Raw genomic sequence first — 16,224 nt, 5'->3', positions numbered from 1 at the left:
ATTTTGACCCAACAATATTCCCCCGAGAATGATGCTATCAATTCTTCAAATGATCTTCAAAAATAAATTTGGCGTCGTCTTCGAATCTTCAAAAATTAGCTGAAAATAAAATATCTTTCATTGTCGTTTTCCCCCACAAATGTAGACCCTCCAAATTAATTCAAGATTGAAATTCAATCGGCAACTCCCATTGTGTGTAAGCTTTATGCCCAATTGAACATCTCTACTATAATTGGCATGTGATAAATGAAACACCCAAACACTTGCTAACCGATTTGTCGCAGCGGAAAATATGAGTCATAAAATTTCTTTCCTTGTAAGACATACAGCTGATTAATAATCCATCCGAATCGACTTAATCTAAATCTTTAACAACATTCATTCATAATCAAGAAAAATTATATTACTAATGATTTCAAGCATGTGATCACATCCCCATACAATCCTTGGTCTCGACTCGATCTCTGTTGCTTCGTTCATCATGACGATCCGATTATCTGCGGTCACCATAAAAAACCAACATGTTAGGAAATGGTGACATCATGAGTTTTTAAATGAACATATAATAACCAATAACCACATAGCCATCTATTGTTGTATAAAGTTTCCAAATGGTGTTCCTCGGATTCATTCCTTACACCGACCCTCAAATCCATGAGAGACCAACACTTACGTACCTGCATTTCTTAATTTCATTCTCAATAACAAACAATTAACAACACATACCCTCCAACATATTGAAGATTTACAATCTCGCATAAAGACATTACATTGATCTATTATAATTAGAGAACATCGAGCGGGAACTCTTCCATGTATCCACCAAATGAAATACACGTCCCATTCCTACATCTCTTGTGAGCAACAAAACCTAACCTTTATACTCTACTACTAAATGTCATCATACATGTACATCCGATTTATGCACTTATTCACATTCAATTGTTTTACCTTGGTCATACGTAAATAATAATAATTCATCCATACTTATGCTACTCAAAGACCCATATCATTCACTTACATTCAAAATCATTTAAAACAATTGCTATGAGGCCTTAATAAAACATTCAAAACGAGTTCCAAGATCAAACAAATAAAATTAAAAAAATTGCTAATAACAGGGTATCTCGCGGGCCGCGAGAGACTAGAACAATATTGTAGCGGGGCGCGACAGCCTCCACTGTAAGCTACGGTGGCTGGCGTAGTTCATCCTTAATTTTTAATGCCAAAACTTTCATAACTCAACCATATCGCATCTAATTCACTCGAAACTTGTTTCTATTTATCCATAAAACATAACCTTACATTATTGACAAAAAATCTTTATCCCGGGTCCTTAATCTTTTCGAATTTCAATATTGATACATTACTTGTACGTATTTATTCGACCCGTTTAATCCCAACAATTTAACTTCGTCTTAGATAACTACCTTTGTCTCATTAAATCAATACTTATCTTAGTGCTCTCATTCATTACACAACCTTACATGATTTCCCCACATTTATAAACATCACAATTCTTTATACATTCTACGAAGTGAATCGAAATCACTTACCTTTGCCCGTATGAAAGTTATCACCATTTCCACTTGTTTGACATATTGTCTTCCAAGCCTTGCTACACCTTGATGGAAACAAGTTCATTCCTTTAATCATTAGAATATACCTTGCGGTTATACATTCCATTCAAATAGATTGATAATAATCCACATGCTTTTAAACTAGATTATTGACTATATAGTCAACCCGTTCGACCCATTTTAGACAATACTTGCACATTCCATTTTCATGCATATAGACAATTTAAACACACCTTAACAATCCTAATCACTCATCCAAAACAACATATAGTGTTTAGGCAATGGATATATGGACAATCATTCATGTTAAGTTCATCATACACATTCTTTTCACTTCTGCACGTTCTGTACAGCAGCTGTTCTCGACCCATTTTCGCCTTTATACGATCTGAATTAGCTCAATATGTTCACATGAAAAATGTAATATTCTCTTTTAGCTTTCCAACCTTATATCATATGCCTTAAACCGAGCTACGGTCGATTTTATACGAATTTTTCAAAACAGGTGCGCAACAATAATTTCTTCCAATCAGCTTTGTAATTTTTTGGAATTGTGAACTCAAACTCGACTTTAAATCATCAATTCATGTTCATAATTTATGCTAAGCATCATAAACATGTTAGAGACCATATGATATAATAATTCTCACAAATTTCTACATAGAACATTAACCACATTGAAACTACACATGCTAATTCTTCATGATCCTACAGATTCAAAGTTAGTCCAATTTCATGACTTTACCATCTTTACTTACTAGTGAGCTCACACGCTTCATATGTAGTACATGATCGTTAACTAGATATGGTCAAACACTTAATCCCACTTACGGCGTGCATCACGCCCTCAAAGCATATAGTACAACCTTCTAATGCACGTTCTTAACATATCATCTTATCAATCTAATTCCCCACTTGTAATCCATCTAAAACACATTCCTTACGAAATTTCTATTATTTGCAACATCGTTATCACAATCTACATATTTTTATCCATCGTTAGCATACAATTTCACTTATCATTTTCACCTAAGCATTTCATCAAACACTTGGTGTGCATACCACTTTCTAAGCATAATGTACAAGTGTTTTTAGCATATTCTTCCCAATTTCATCTCATAATCCATCATATTCAAACAAGATCTCATAATCATCAATTCCACACTAAGTTTATCTGTCACATAACACCTTATACATCACAACATTACAATATAACATCTATAAGTTCATCTTGATGATCATCTTCACACTCATGCAATGGGTTTCATTCTAAATCATCTAATTCACTAAAATTTAACCATGATTGAACTTCAACATGATAGTATCAACAAGTATTCATTCTAATTTCAACCAAAATTCACGGATTAAACATAACCCATTTCATACAAGATTACCAATCTAAGTTTTAAAACATACCTCATGATCCCCTTGTGTAGGTGATCATTAATTCGAGTTCAATCATAGGTTTAAGCTCCAAATTTCCCTTCAATTGAAGCTTCTTTTGAACTAGGGTTTGAACCCCCTTTTCTTCTTCTCCTGATCATGAAGTCGACACACACACACACCTAGTGTGTGGTGGGTTTTTAATTTTAATTAAATAGGAGTTTCCCCTTTTTTGGCAACCTTACCCCTTCTAGTTTGTTACTTGATCTTAATTGTCACCCAATTCATTCCTTTACTTGTCATGTTAGGCATTTAACTAGGTTTACTAACCTAGTTATTATATTTCATTCTATTAAACATGGTAACATACAAGCAAATTTGATAATTCAAATTTTTGGGGCGTTACAAGTCTACCCCCTTAATGCAGGTTTCGTCCCCGAAACCTTTCTCATTCCTAATAGACCAATTATATTCTCACTCTTGAATTAATTCATTCAAGTTGTTTACTATATCCCGCAAACACTTGTGACTTGTTTAAGAGGTAATATTCACTTACCATCATAAGCATATATCTTGTTCCTTGCCTTTTTAATTAATCGTTGGACTTTCATATGCTTACCATTTGTTGTGGGTCATTCTAATTCCCGTTCACACATATCACATACTTGATATTTCATTCTAGCATTAGTCACATGAGTGCTTATGATGAGCTTACTTCGGTATTCTATTATTAGCATTCCGTCCAAGTACTTTCATTGGCACATGTAATTTTAAACCGTTTGTATATACACGTGTTACCGACATTTGTTTGGGGTTGCCATTACCTCTTGGTAGTTATTAGTAAATAATCGACAATCTTGAACGAACCTGAACATTCCATTACTTACATTCCTCCTAATTTCTTTCATTTCCTCAGGAGAGGTGAGCATATAATAGTACATATTACCGTGAATATTCAAATACTAATACACTAACATAACTACCATTTTCATACTCACTTGTCCATACTCTTCGCTAGGATTAAACATCAATCTACATCTTCTACCGTTACCTGAACTATTTACAACTTTAGGTCTAGCCTCAGATTTAAATCATTCACATCATTTATTATTAGCTCCTTGCATGCACTACTTATTATACTACCCCGGTTTGTTGTGCAAGAGCATCATACGAGCGTTTAATCAATTAGTCCAAATTTTCATTCAAGGCCTTTAGATCTTCCTCTTAATGACATAAATACTTTTTTTTATGCTGACCATCACAAGTCGATTATTTCATATCATACCATAATTATCCTACCATTCATTTTGTTCACATGTACAAATAAATTTACAGATTCTTACTTATAAATCAAGAATTAAACTTTTTACTAACCTCGTCTTCTTTGCATAGACCAGTGATCCGTCAGCCGGATCGATCTGCTTCTTTATAGGTACCTTCCATACCAGAATTGGTCTCATTCACTCGTGTAATATGGTCCCACTCGTGAGCATCCTTCCATCAGCTTTACTACTATCATCACACTAAGAATTCCATCATTCTTATCTGTAAAATTAACAGTTAGCACATAACCTTTCATAATTGCATTCTACATGGTGTTTGTTTGCCTAAGACTCTTTCACAAATTTCTTACGTACATGCTTAAAACATATCACACAATCCATTTCTTACATACAATCTTTTCATTTTATTGGTTATTTCGTCAACTTTTGCAGTTTGACTTTCCAAGGTCAAACTGGCACTTCTTACTTATTGTAGACGTATCGAAGTACACGTTCGTATTTCTTTTCCATTCATGCATACTTGTAAAGGCATCATTACATTATTTCAGTATTCTTGTCAATACCTACCCTTCTCGTCCACTCTTAAGTTATTTTCCGGGTCGTAGCCCGTCATTCATTCTGACTCTCAAAAGTCATTTAATAATATGTCTAACACGTAACTTATTTCAAAATTTATTTCTTTCAACTAAAATTTTGCTACAACAACCGTTTTCAACGGTTATACTTACTTATTTAGGGGACCGAAATTTTCTTTCTATTTTTCTATTACTTGCCTTATTAATTATCATTTTACTCCGTTTGACCTTTCAGAAGTCTAATTTATAAATACATTCTTACATATGTGTATCAGTTATCCTATTCTGACACATCCCTCCCTAGTCGAGCCATAAGCTCCTATTAAGAGTATAACCTTTTTATACATACTTGAAGCGAGTCAAATCCATTGACTCGTTATCCATACCTTGCGATGGTTATTTCTTTCCCATTTGTGACATTGCACGCCCATACATTATGCTCACCTATAAGTATAAAACTTGACAAATCAAAACATTAAATACCAGGTTCAAATGGCGATCACCATTTGACCCGTATGACTCATTTGTCCTTTCAACCATTCTCACATACAACGTATTTGCATATGTATAAATATATGTAAAAGATTAAAACATAACTTGGATAATATCCGCTTTAAAGAATATTTACTTTCCTGGTCCGTACTTACAAATTCGGGCTTTTCATTCTCATCATTCATTCTTACTTGTTTGATCCGTACTTACTTACGGATTCAAACTTTTCATTCTACTTTCCATTCCTTTCTATGTTTTGAATCCGTCTCAAAGATTCAAACATATTATTCATACCTTTCATTTCTTCTATGTTTTGAATCCGTCCCGCGGGTTCAAACATATCATTCGTATCTTTCATTCCTTATATGTTTTGAATCCGTTTCGCAGATTCAAACATACCATTCATATTTTTCGTTGCTTCTATGTTTTGAATCCATCTCGCGGATTCAAACATATTTTTCATACTTTTCCTTCATATTTAGTACTCTCAATTTCTTAAGAGTCTTACTACTCCTTTCACCCACACATCCACCTAGTACCCAATTCTTCCGGACATACCTGCAACAATTATCACGATCTCACGAACGTCATATGTTTCTTGCGTACTGGCCAGGTACGTAATCCACATACTAGTTTCATGCCTTCATGTAATCATCACCTTATGTTAGAAGAATTAGGTTTCGGCACGTGTAACATTTTCAAAATTTCATTACTATACCATCATTATATTTCCTTTAAAATTTTCCTTCCCTTGATAGGTTTTACCATTACATGTACCCACATATTGAATTTACGTACCTGGGGTCAATTTGTCTTATTACATGCCTTGGTGTCGGTCCTAGACCGCATTCGCGGATCAACCTCTCCAAACAATTATGCTTACCATACACATAACATACGGTTAGTTTACTTCACACACATACTTAAATACATACTTACATTCGCAGTTACCTTTAGATCTTGATCGAGTCTTGGATTGTACGGGTTCCTTGTCACAAGAGCAAATGGGTTTGAGTTCAAGTATTTACCTCCTCATACTTGATTTCTCTCAAACCAGGGCTCTGATACCAACTTGAAATACCCAAACACTTGTTAACCGAATTTGTCGCAGCAGAAAATATGAGTCATAAAATTTCTTTCCTTGTAAGACATACAGCGGATTAATAATCCATTCGAATCTACTTAATCTAAATCTTTTACAACATTCATTCATAATAAAGAAAAATTATATTACAAATGATTTCAAGCATTTGATCACATCCACGTACAATCCTTGGTCTCGACTCGATCTCTGTTGCTTCGTTCATCATGACGATCCGATTATCTGCGGTCACCATAAATAACCAACATGTTAGTAAATGGTGACATCATGAATTTTTAAATGAACATATAATAACGAATAACCACATAGCCATCTATTGTTGCATAAAGTTTCAAAATGGTGTTCCTCGGATTCATTCCTTACACCGAGCCTCAAATCCATGAGAGACCAACACTTACGTACCTGCATTTCTTAATTTCATTCTCAATAACAAACAATTAACAACACATACCCTCCAACGTATTGAAGATTTACAATCTCGCATAAAAACATAACATTGATCTATTATCATTAGAGAACATCGAGCGGGAACTCTTCCATGTATCCACCAAATGATATACACGTCCCATTCCTACATCTCTCGTTAGCAACAAAACCTAACCTTCATACTCTACTACTAAATATCATCATACATGTATATCCGATTTATGCACTTATTCACATTCAATTGTTTTACCTTGGTCATACGTAAATAATAATAATTCATCCATACTTATGCTACTCAAAGACCCATATCATTCACTTACATTCAAAATCATTTAAAACAATTGCTACGAGGCCTTAATAAAACATTCTAAACGAGTTCCAAGATCAAACAAATAAAATTAAACAAAATTGCCAGTAATAGTCTCTCGTGGGCCGCGAGAGACTAGAACAATATTGTCGCGGGGCGCGACAGCCTCCACTGTAAGCTACGGTGGCTGCCGTAGTTCAGCCTTCATTTTTAATGCCAAAACTTTCATAACTCAACCATATCGCATCTAATTCACTCGAAACTTGTTTCTATTTATCCATAAAACATAACCTTACATTACTGACTAAAAATCTTTATCGCAGGTCCTTAATCTTTTCGAATTTCAATATTGATACATTACTTGTACGTATTTATTCGACCCATTTAATCCCACCAATTTACCTTCGTCTTAGATAACTACCTTTGTCTCATTAAATCAATACTTATCTTAGTACTCTCATTCATTACACAACCTTACATGATTTCCCCACATTTATAAACATCAAAATTCTTTTTACATACTAAGAAGTGAATCGAAATCTCTTACCTTTGCCCGTAAGAAAGTTATCACCATTTCCACTTGTTTACCATATTGTCTTCCAAGCCTTGCTTCACCTTGATGGAAACAAGTTCATTCCTTTAATCATTAGAATATACCTTGCGGTTATATATTCCATTCAAATAGATTGATAATAATCCACATACTTTTAAATTAGATTATTGACTATATAGTCAACCCGTTCGACCCATTTAAGAAAATACTTGCACATTCCATTTTCATGCATATAGACACTTTAAACACACCTTAACAATCCTAATCACTCATCCAAAACAACATATAGTGTTTAGGCAACGGATATATGGACAATCATTCATGTTAAGTTCATCATACACATTCTTTTCACTGCTGCACTTTCTGTACAGCAGTTGTTCTCGACCCATTTTTGCCTTTTTACAATCCGAATTAGCTCAATATGTTCACAAGAAAAATGTAACATGCTCTGATAGCTTTCCAACCATATATCATATGCCTTAAACCGAGCTATGGTTTATTTTATACGAATTTTTCAAAACATGTGCGCAACAATAATTTCTTCCAACCAGCTTTGTAATTTTTTGGAATTATGAACTCAAACTCGACTTTAAATCATCAATTCCTGTTCATAATTTATGCTAAGCATCATAAACACGTTAGAGACCATATGATACAATAATTCTCACAAATTTCTACATAGAACATTAACCACATTGAAACTAAACATGCTAATTCTTCATGATCCTACGGATTCAAAGTTAGTCCAATTTCATGACTTTACCATCTTTACTTACTAGTGAGCTCACACGCTTCATATTTAGTACATGATCGTTTACTAGCTATGGTCAAACACTTAATCCCACTTACAGCGTGCATCACGCCCTCAAAGCATATAGTACAACCTTCTAATGCACGTTCTTAACATATCATCTTATCAAACTAATTCCCCACTTGTAATCCATCTAAAACACATTCCTTACGAAATTTCTATTATTTACAACATCGTTATCACATTCTACATATTTTTATCCATCGTTAGCATACAATTTCACTTATCACTTTCACCTAAGCATTTCATCAAACACTTGATGTGCATGCCACTTTCTAAGCATAATATACAAGTGTTTTTAGCATATTCTTCCCAATTTCATCTCATAATCCATCATATTCAAACAAGATCTCATAATCATCAATTCCACACTAAGTTTATCTATCACATAACACCTTATACATCACAACATTACAATATAACATCTATAAGTTCATCTTGATCATCATCTTCACACTCCTGCAATGGATTTCATTCTAAATCATCTAATTCACTAAAATTTAACCATGATTGAACTTCAACATGATAGTATTAACAAGTGTTCATTCTAATTTCAACCAAAATTCACGGATTAAACATAACCCATTTCATACAAGATTACCAATCTAAGTTTTAAAACATACCTCATGATCCCCTTGTGTAGGTGATCATTAATTCAAGTTCAATCATAGGGTTATGCTCCAAATTTCCCTTCAATTGAAGCTTCTTTTGAACTAGGGTTTGAACCCCTTTTTCTTCTTTTCCTGATCATGAAGTCGACACAGACACACACACCTAGTGTGTGGTGGGGTTTTAATTTTAATTAAATACATGTTTCCCCCTTTTTGGCAACCTTACCCCTTCTAATTTGTTACTTGATCTTAATTGTTACCCAATTCATTCCTTTACTTGTCTTGATTAACTAGGTTTACTAACCTTGTTATTATATTTCATTCTATTAAATATGGTAACATACTAGCAAATTTGATAATTCAAATTTTTGGGGTGTTACAATAAAGGTTCGAACCTTCAATGATCGAAATAAAATAATCTGCTTTTTTTTGAAAATCTTCAACTCGGTCAAAATTTTAAAAACCCAAAGTCGCAATATTTTATTTCGGCCCATGTAATAATCTTATACTCCCGGCCCATGTAATAATCTTGCACTCCCGACCCACTGATAAAGTCACCAAAAATTCTTTTGAACTTTCGTTCCAAACAATAACCACACCCACCAAATTTTACCATAAAGTGCTAGCCAACAATTTCCATAACCATTTCCATGACCAGCTTTCTAACAAAACCCAATAGCACCACACACGGTCCAAAAACAAAACCCAAGCTTGATAGTCTGATACAATCAAGTGGGCTCCCAAAAAAAATTCCAATAAACATAAATCTTGAAACAAACAAAGTCTACTGGGGTATCTTCGTTGTAATGCCATAAGACAATTGTTGTCACTCACAAGTGAGCCCATAAAATAATTAAATAATTCTAATTATTGAAGAAAGGGGGCCCAATAGAAATTCCTAGAATCACTCATGATCTGCCCAACTTAGACAATACTATATCTGGTTGTGTGGTAATATGAAGCAGGTGGGCCCATAAAAAATGATGTAGATATTGTTAACTTTGATCAAGGAATAATTAAAACACAAAGATTCTTCAGTCATTAGTGGATGGTGGACCGATCAAACATGTGCAAGGCTAAAGAATAATAAATCCACATACCATGCAAATACACTCATCCCATCTGAAAAAAAATAATTACGGCGTAGATTAGTGAAGTCAGCACGCATTTTTATCCATAACCTCAAGTGGGGCTAGCTAATAATCAATAATCAGACAATGAAATGTGTGCACCCGGGCACTAGGCCCATCTTATGTTAGCTCATCCAATGGTCATACGAAACCCTAGCTGCGTTCGAACATTTTCAGCTGACATCACGGTCGGAACAACAAATAACAATTATCTTCTTCCAGCCGCCACCCTGTTCCACCGTAATGCCGTCGTCAACCACCCAGCTATCACCCATCTTCTTCCACCTTGTGCCACCATGCTCCGCCACGTACCATAGTTCCCCGAGAACACCAAAATATAACTGAAACCAAAATTGCACTGGAAACCATCGGAACCATTCTTCAAGGTTCATCGGAAATGTCACCATAAACAGAGACTAAAGCAAGTGTTGGATTCAAAGCTGGTGTTAAAGATTATAAATTGACTTATTATACGCCTGAATATGAAACCAAGGATACTTATATCTTGGCAGCATTTCGAGTAACTCCTCAACTTGGAGTTCCGCCTGAAGAAGCAGGGGCCGCAGTAGCTGTCGAATCTTCTACTGGTACGTGGACAACTGTATGGACCGATGGACTTACCAGCCTTGACCGTTACAAAGGCCGATGCTATGGACTTGAGCCTGTTCCTGGAGAAGACAATCAATTTATTGCTTATATAGCGTACCCATTAGACCTTTTTGAAGAAGGTTCTGTTACTAACGTTTTTACTTCCATTGTAGGTAATGTATTTGGGTTCAAAGCCCTGTGTGCTCTACGTCTGGAAGATTTGCGAATCCCGACTGCGTATGATAAAACTTTCGACGGTCCGCCTCACGGTATCCAAGTTGAAAGAGATAAATTGAACAAGTATGGTCGTTCCCTGTTGGGATGTACTATTAAACCGAAATTGGGGTTATCCGCTAAAAACTACGGGGGAGCTTGTTATGAATGTCTTCGTGGTTGCCTTGATTTTACTAAAGATGATGAGAACGTGAACTCCCAACCATAGACAGAAGAATCATGGTATGCACTTCTGTGTACTAGCTAAAGCGTTACGTATGTCCGGTGGAGATCATATTCATTCCGGTACCATAGTAGGTAAACTTGAAGGGGAAAGAGAAATCACTTTGGGCTTTGTTGATTTACTGCGTGATGATTTTTATTGAAAAAGATAGAAGTCGCGGTATTTATTTCACCCAAGATTGGGTCTCTCTACCAGGTGTTCTGCCTGTAGCTTCGGGGGGTATTCACGTTTGGCATATGCCTGCTCTAACCGAGATCTTTGGGGATGATTCCGTACTACAGTTCGGTGGAGGAACTTTAGGGCACCCTTGGGGTAATGCACCTGGTGCCGTAGCTAACCGAGTAGCTCTAGAAGCATGTGTACAATGGAATTTGAAAATGAAGATATTTTGATTTGAATTGAAATAATTTTCAAATCAAAAATGCGTTGCAGAACGATCTATAAAACAATTGATACCGTTTCATTCCTCAACTAAATTAGGAGTGCTTCTAAAGTCCACTTCTTCCCCATACTACGAGTGAAAGGGAAAATGTAAACACTACCATTAAAGCAGCCCAAGCGAGACTTACTATATCCATGTGAATTATGTCCCTTATCTCTATCATAGAATTATTCCATTATTGCTCACTAATAATAGTAGAATTAATGGTCCAGAGTCAAAAAGGGATTCTCAAAAAGGGATTCTGGCCGAACAGTATTGATGAACCAATCAAATAAATCCATTTAAAAAATTCCTATATTATTTCTAATCGGGAAAGACTAAACACAAGTAAAATAAAAAAATAACATTACAAAGGAATGTTACTAATGGAACATCTAGTAATAAAATAAATAAGAGGGTCCATTCATTTTTTATTGCCCATTCAAAGTAAAAATAGATCAATTGCTATCTATTACAAAATTTTCCTATTTGATCTAATACGTACCCTTTCCCGATTGTCTCTCTGAAGGAGTTGAGAGATAGTATATTATACTTTTGACGAGGGGTTAAAAAATTTTTTTTTCAGTTTTTATTTTCTATAAAAAAGGAAATTATCCATCTCAATCTAATAGTGATTGAATGCCTAAACACTCAGAGATTCTCGCGAGTCTATATATGTAGATTATAGTATAGAAAGAACTTCCCCCAACCAGTTTTTAAATTATCTGCCGGCTATCCAAACCCAATCAGTAGACATTACATTAGTAGTAGAAAGGAATTGAGAAGTCTTGCTTCGACCGTGACAATCTTTCTTTTCATTTTCGATTCAAAAATTGATTTACAAAATCCAGAATGGATGTTTAGAATCAATCAAGTATTAATAGTCCCCTTATTCTGTTCTGCTGGATAAAATTTGGTTGAGTTATATCAGCAGAACAGAATAAGAGATTTCGATTCGTTTGTTGATGAGGCGGCACCCGGATTTGAACTGGGGAAAAAGGATTTGCAGTACCCCGCCTTACCACTCGGCCATGCCGCCAAAACGATACACAATAGGATCAGAATTTCCCTTTTTGGGTTGTATTACTAAATTTTAGTTTATTGTACTTGCATCCTGTTTTTAATCCTTTTTTTAATTTAGAAAAATTAGAAAAGAAACCATTTTCCCCTTTTGATTGTCTTTGATCTACCACTTCGATTGATTATATAGTATCTCAAAACACACAATGCCAAAAAGCTTCCCCTCACTTTTATATTGAAAAAGAAAATGTATATTTTCACTCAAAAAAACCAAAATTGATGACAAATGGGAACCATTAACTATTCGTTGACTGAGAATTTGTGAATGATTATTGGATTTGAATCTAAAATTTGGTTTACCTAATAACATAAGAAAATACAAATTGATACATACTTAATTGATTCTTTTGAATCAAAAATCCTTCTCAATTTCCATTATAACAAAAATGATAAGTATATGTAAACCCCAGAACGGAAATTGTTACAAAGATACAAAATTGGCTATTTAGAGTATGTTGCCTATAAATAAAAAAGAAAGGGAATTTTTTGGAACAAAAAAAGGGCCGGCTGGGTTTTGACTGGGCCAGGCCAAAAGGGCGCTTCGAACAAAATAAAAGCAAGAAGATTTTCTTTATTTCTTTTTCTATTTGGATCTTTCAAGCATCTAAATGGAATTGCTAATTCTATAAGAACGATAAAGAATGTGAAAAATACTTTCTTTAATCCTTATTTGATGTGTAATGTAACATAGTAATTATCTTTTTCAATTGGGAGAGATGGCTGAGTGGACGAATGCGGCAGATTGCTAATCCGTTGTATGAGTTATTCGTACCGAGGGTTCGAATCCCTCTTTTTCTGTTTCCGTTGATGAATCCAATGGTATGGTCGTCCCCTGTTGGGAGATAAATTGAACAAGTATGGTCGTCCCCTGTTGGGATGTACTTCTCTGATAACTTCAGGCTCAGATTACTTCACTAGAATTACACAACCGACATCTTTGTTGCAATCGGAGGTCGTTATTGTGGGGATGAAGGGGAGGTCGACAAGAGCTATGGCCGGTTCTCTCACCATCACATCTATTTCTCTTTAAACCTTGACATCTCTCTTTGCGTTCACACTCTCTTCTCTGTTTCTCTCACTACAAAACACACCTATTGTGTGTTTTAGAGCAACATCCACATGAACAAGATAACAGAATCGTTGTTCTCTTTCTCTAAAACTTGAAAAACAAAAACTCTGGATAAACAATTAAAATTGTCTTATCTAAAAAAACTCTCAAAATAAAGATCTACACTCCGTTTTACGTCTCCGACCAAACCGAAAACTGAAACGAGCCACCGAGGCTCTGATACCAAATGATAGTCCCGTAACGATCCGATTTCAGTCTCAATTCGGTATAAAATAGTGAGACGGGTGATTCGAGCCATGAACAATCGATAATAAACAAGAAAGATAGAAACTTTAATGAATGAACAAGGAAAGTTTCATTGATAAGATTAAAGAGATACAAAGATAATCATCCATCCCGGGTGAGTTCCCCCGGGGTGGCGGCTCACAAATGCACCCCCTCCAAGTGAGGTGTAGTAATCTATATATAGCCCCTTGAGCCTTGTCCTCCAAGCAAACCGCCTCTTGCTTGGAAAACCTACTAAACTTGCTAAAACGCACGACTAAAATAACTAAAAAAATGCCATCCTATACAATACAAGAAATATGCTAAATGACGTCGGCGTAATTGATAACATCATTTGTTGGGATTGAACCCTATCAGAGGAACAGATAATGTAAAGCCAAAACTGGATCAGCTCAGTGGATTCAAAATAAGCAGATGCTGATATACATATCTCTCCCCTTGAAAGTGATTACAACAACTGATGACCTCTTATCTGCTGATCTTACTAACTGCTGACCAATAACTGCTGCTCAATTAAAGATCTGATGAAGACTCAAGTCCTGCTGATTCAATCTACTCCGTTGAGTCAAGCACTGTTGATCCGGACAAGTGCTGCTGGGTTCACAGCAGTAGAAGGTTGCAGCAGTTGTTCTATAGTCTGTTATGTAATAGAATGTAATAGCAGTAGTTAACACAAGCAGTGTCTGTATAGATCAGAGGTTAGAGTTTGTTAGGAGGTTAGATGTCACTTTCATGGTGACGTCAGCTTTGATTCTCAGTGGTTTGATCTGCACTATAAATAGAGCAGTACCTGTACTGTTCTATTTGAGCTTAGAGCTTTTGCTCATCTCCTTTCATCTTGTACGATCAACCAGGGAGTATCAGGCTGAGGGGGAGTTTAGTATGTAAACATGTACGTAATCTTTTGATTTGAATCCTTCGACTAATGAGAATCAATTGGTTATGAAAAACTATTTCCCTTTGTTTGTGTTTACAAAGTTTGCCACTCATTTCCGCTGCACTTCATTATTTTATGCAAACAAACACAAATCATGACAGCCTCTGATCCTAACAATTGGTATCAGAGCCTGGACAGTCAAATTCGATCTAACAATCAATTTGACATAACAGTTCAGCTCAAAATGCATTGATACTAAGGTTGATTGTATTTAGTTGAAAAACAGAGCAACGAGAAATCATGTTCAAAATGATGGATCTGATACTCTGTAAAACAACCAAGATGTCATATGACACACAAACTTCATATAACAAGTGATATCATGCATAGAACACCTATAGTGCTCAGATCTGAAAATATGTCTGATAACTATGGTATAATCTATTTAGTTTACAAATTGATTTCAATTGTTTCTATGAAGGTTGTGATGTTTTTATCATGACTGCTTCTAAAGTGTTTGCCTCATGTTAACAAAAATCTATGTTCGAATGATAACATTAGTGTTTTTGTTAGCATAAAAAGAGGGAAATTAAAACTTTAGCTATTTAGATCTTATGTATTGAAAAACAGGTTGAGGTTTCTCTAAAAGGATCAAAATCAACTATGATAAGAATACATTAAGAAAATCAGCAGTTATAACATCCAGATCATGAGTAATGTGGAATTTGGCATAAGCAAGTGCAAAAATGTCCAAATCTCTTAAAACGTTGCTGAAAATGATTTCGGATTGAGTATTCTTTCCGTGAAAACCTTCCAGTAAAAAGTTTCAATACTTTTCTATGGAAAGGGCAAAAAGGGAAAGAAGAAAAATTACAAAAACTCAAAAGTGTGTTTATCTCAAAACTTTTGAATTCAAAAGAAAAGAGTATAAACCCAAAACACTTAAGAGTCCACCGGTTAATCTTAAAAAAGGAAAACCAAAAATAGATCTGCATTTTTGGTCAAACATAATGTCATCAATCATCCATGTACAATCATTGTTTCAGGGAAGTTCAGGTAACAAAAGTATCTCCAGATATCTTTCAATAAAGAGGAATAGGCCAAATTTTTCAGAAATTATTCACATGGTAATAAGGTTCACAAAGAACTTTCAAAACCCCTGTGAACTGGCTCCTCATGGTAACAATCAACTGA

General features: G+C 35.1%; 2 long non-coding RNA genes and 1 pseudogene across 2 annotated transcripts; 1 reads left to right on the top strand and 2 right to left on the bottom strand.

Moving 5' to 3' along the window:
* Nucleotides 1-293: 293 nt before the first annotated feature.
* LOC110938952 lies at nucleotides 294-3,127 on the bottom strand. Its single transcript, XR_002591843.1, has 3 exons — nucleotides 2,997-3,127; nucleotides 1,557-1,624; nucleotides 294-497 (listed from the first exon to the last, which is right to left on the bottom strand). It is a non-coding gene; the product is annotated as an uncharacterized LOC110938952 (long non-coding RNA).
* A 3,343-nt stretch (nucleotides 3,128-6,470) lies between these two features.
* Nucleotides 6,471-9,255, bottom strand: LOC110938953. Its single transcript, XR_002591844.2, has 3 exons — nucleotides 9,136-9,255; nucleotides 7,696-7,763; nucleotides 6,471-6,637 (listed from the first exon to the last, which is right to left on the bottom strand). It is a non-coding gene; the product is annotated as an uncharacterized LOC110938953 (long non-coding RNA).
* A 1,395-nt stretch (nucleotides 9,256-10,650) lies between these two features.
* On the top strand, nucleotides 10,651-11,690 carry LOC118492132 (annotated as a pseudogene).
* The last annotated feature ends 4,534 nt before the right edge of the window (nucleotides 11,691-16,224 follow it).

This window comes from Helianthus annuus, chromosome 5, assembly GCF_002127325.2.
Source record: "Helianthus annuus cultivar XRQ/B chromosome 5, HanXRQr2.0-SUNRISE, whole genome shotgun sequence".
Taxonomy (NCBI): domain Eukaryota; kingdom Viridiplantae; phylum Streptophyta; class Magnoliopsida; order Asterales; family Asteraceae; genus Helianthus; species Helianthus annuus.
Note: the sequence above shows the minus strand (reverse complement) of the source record. Positions and strands in the feature narration are given on the sequence as shown.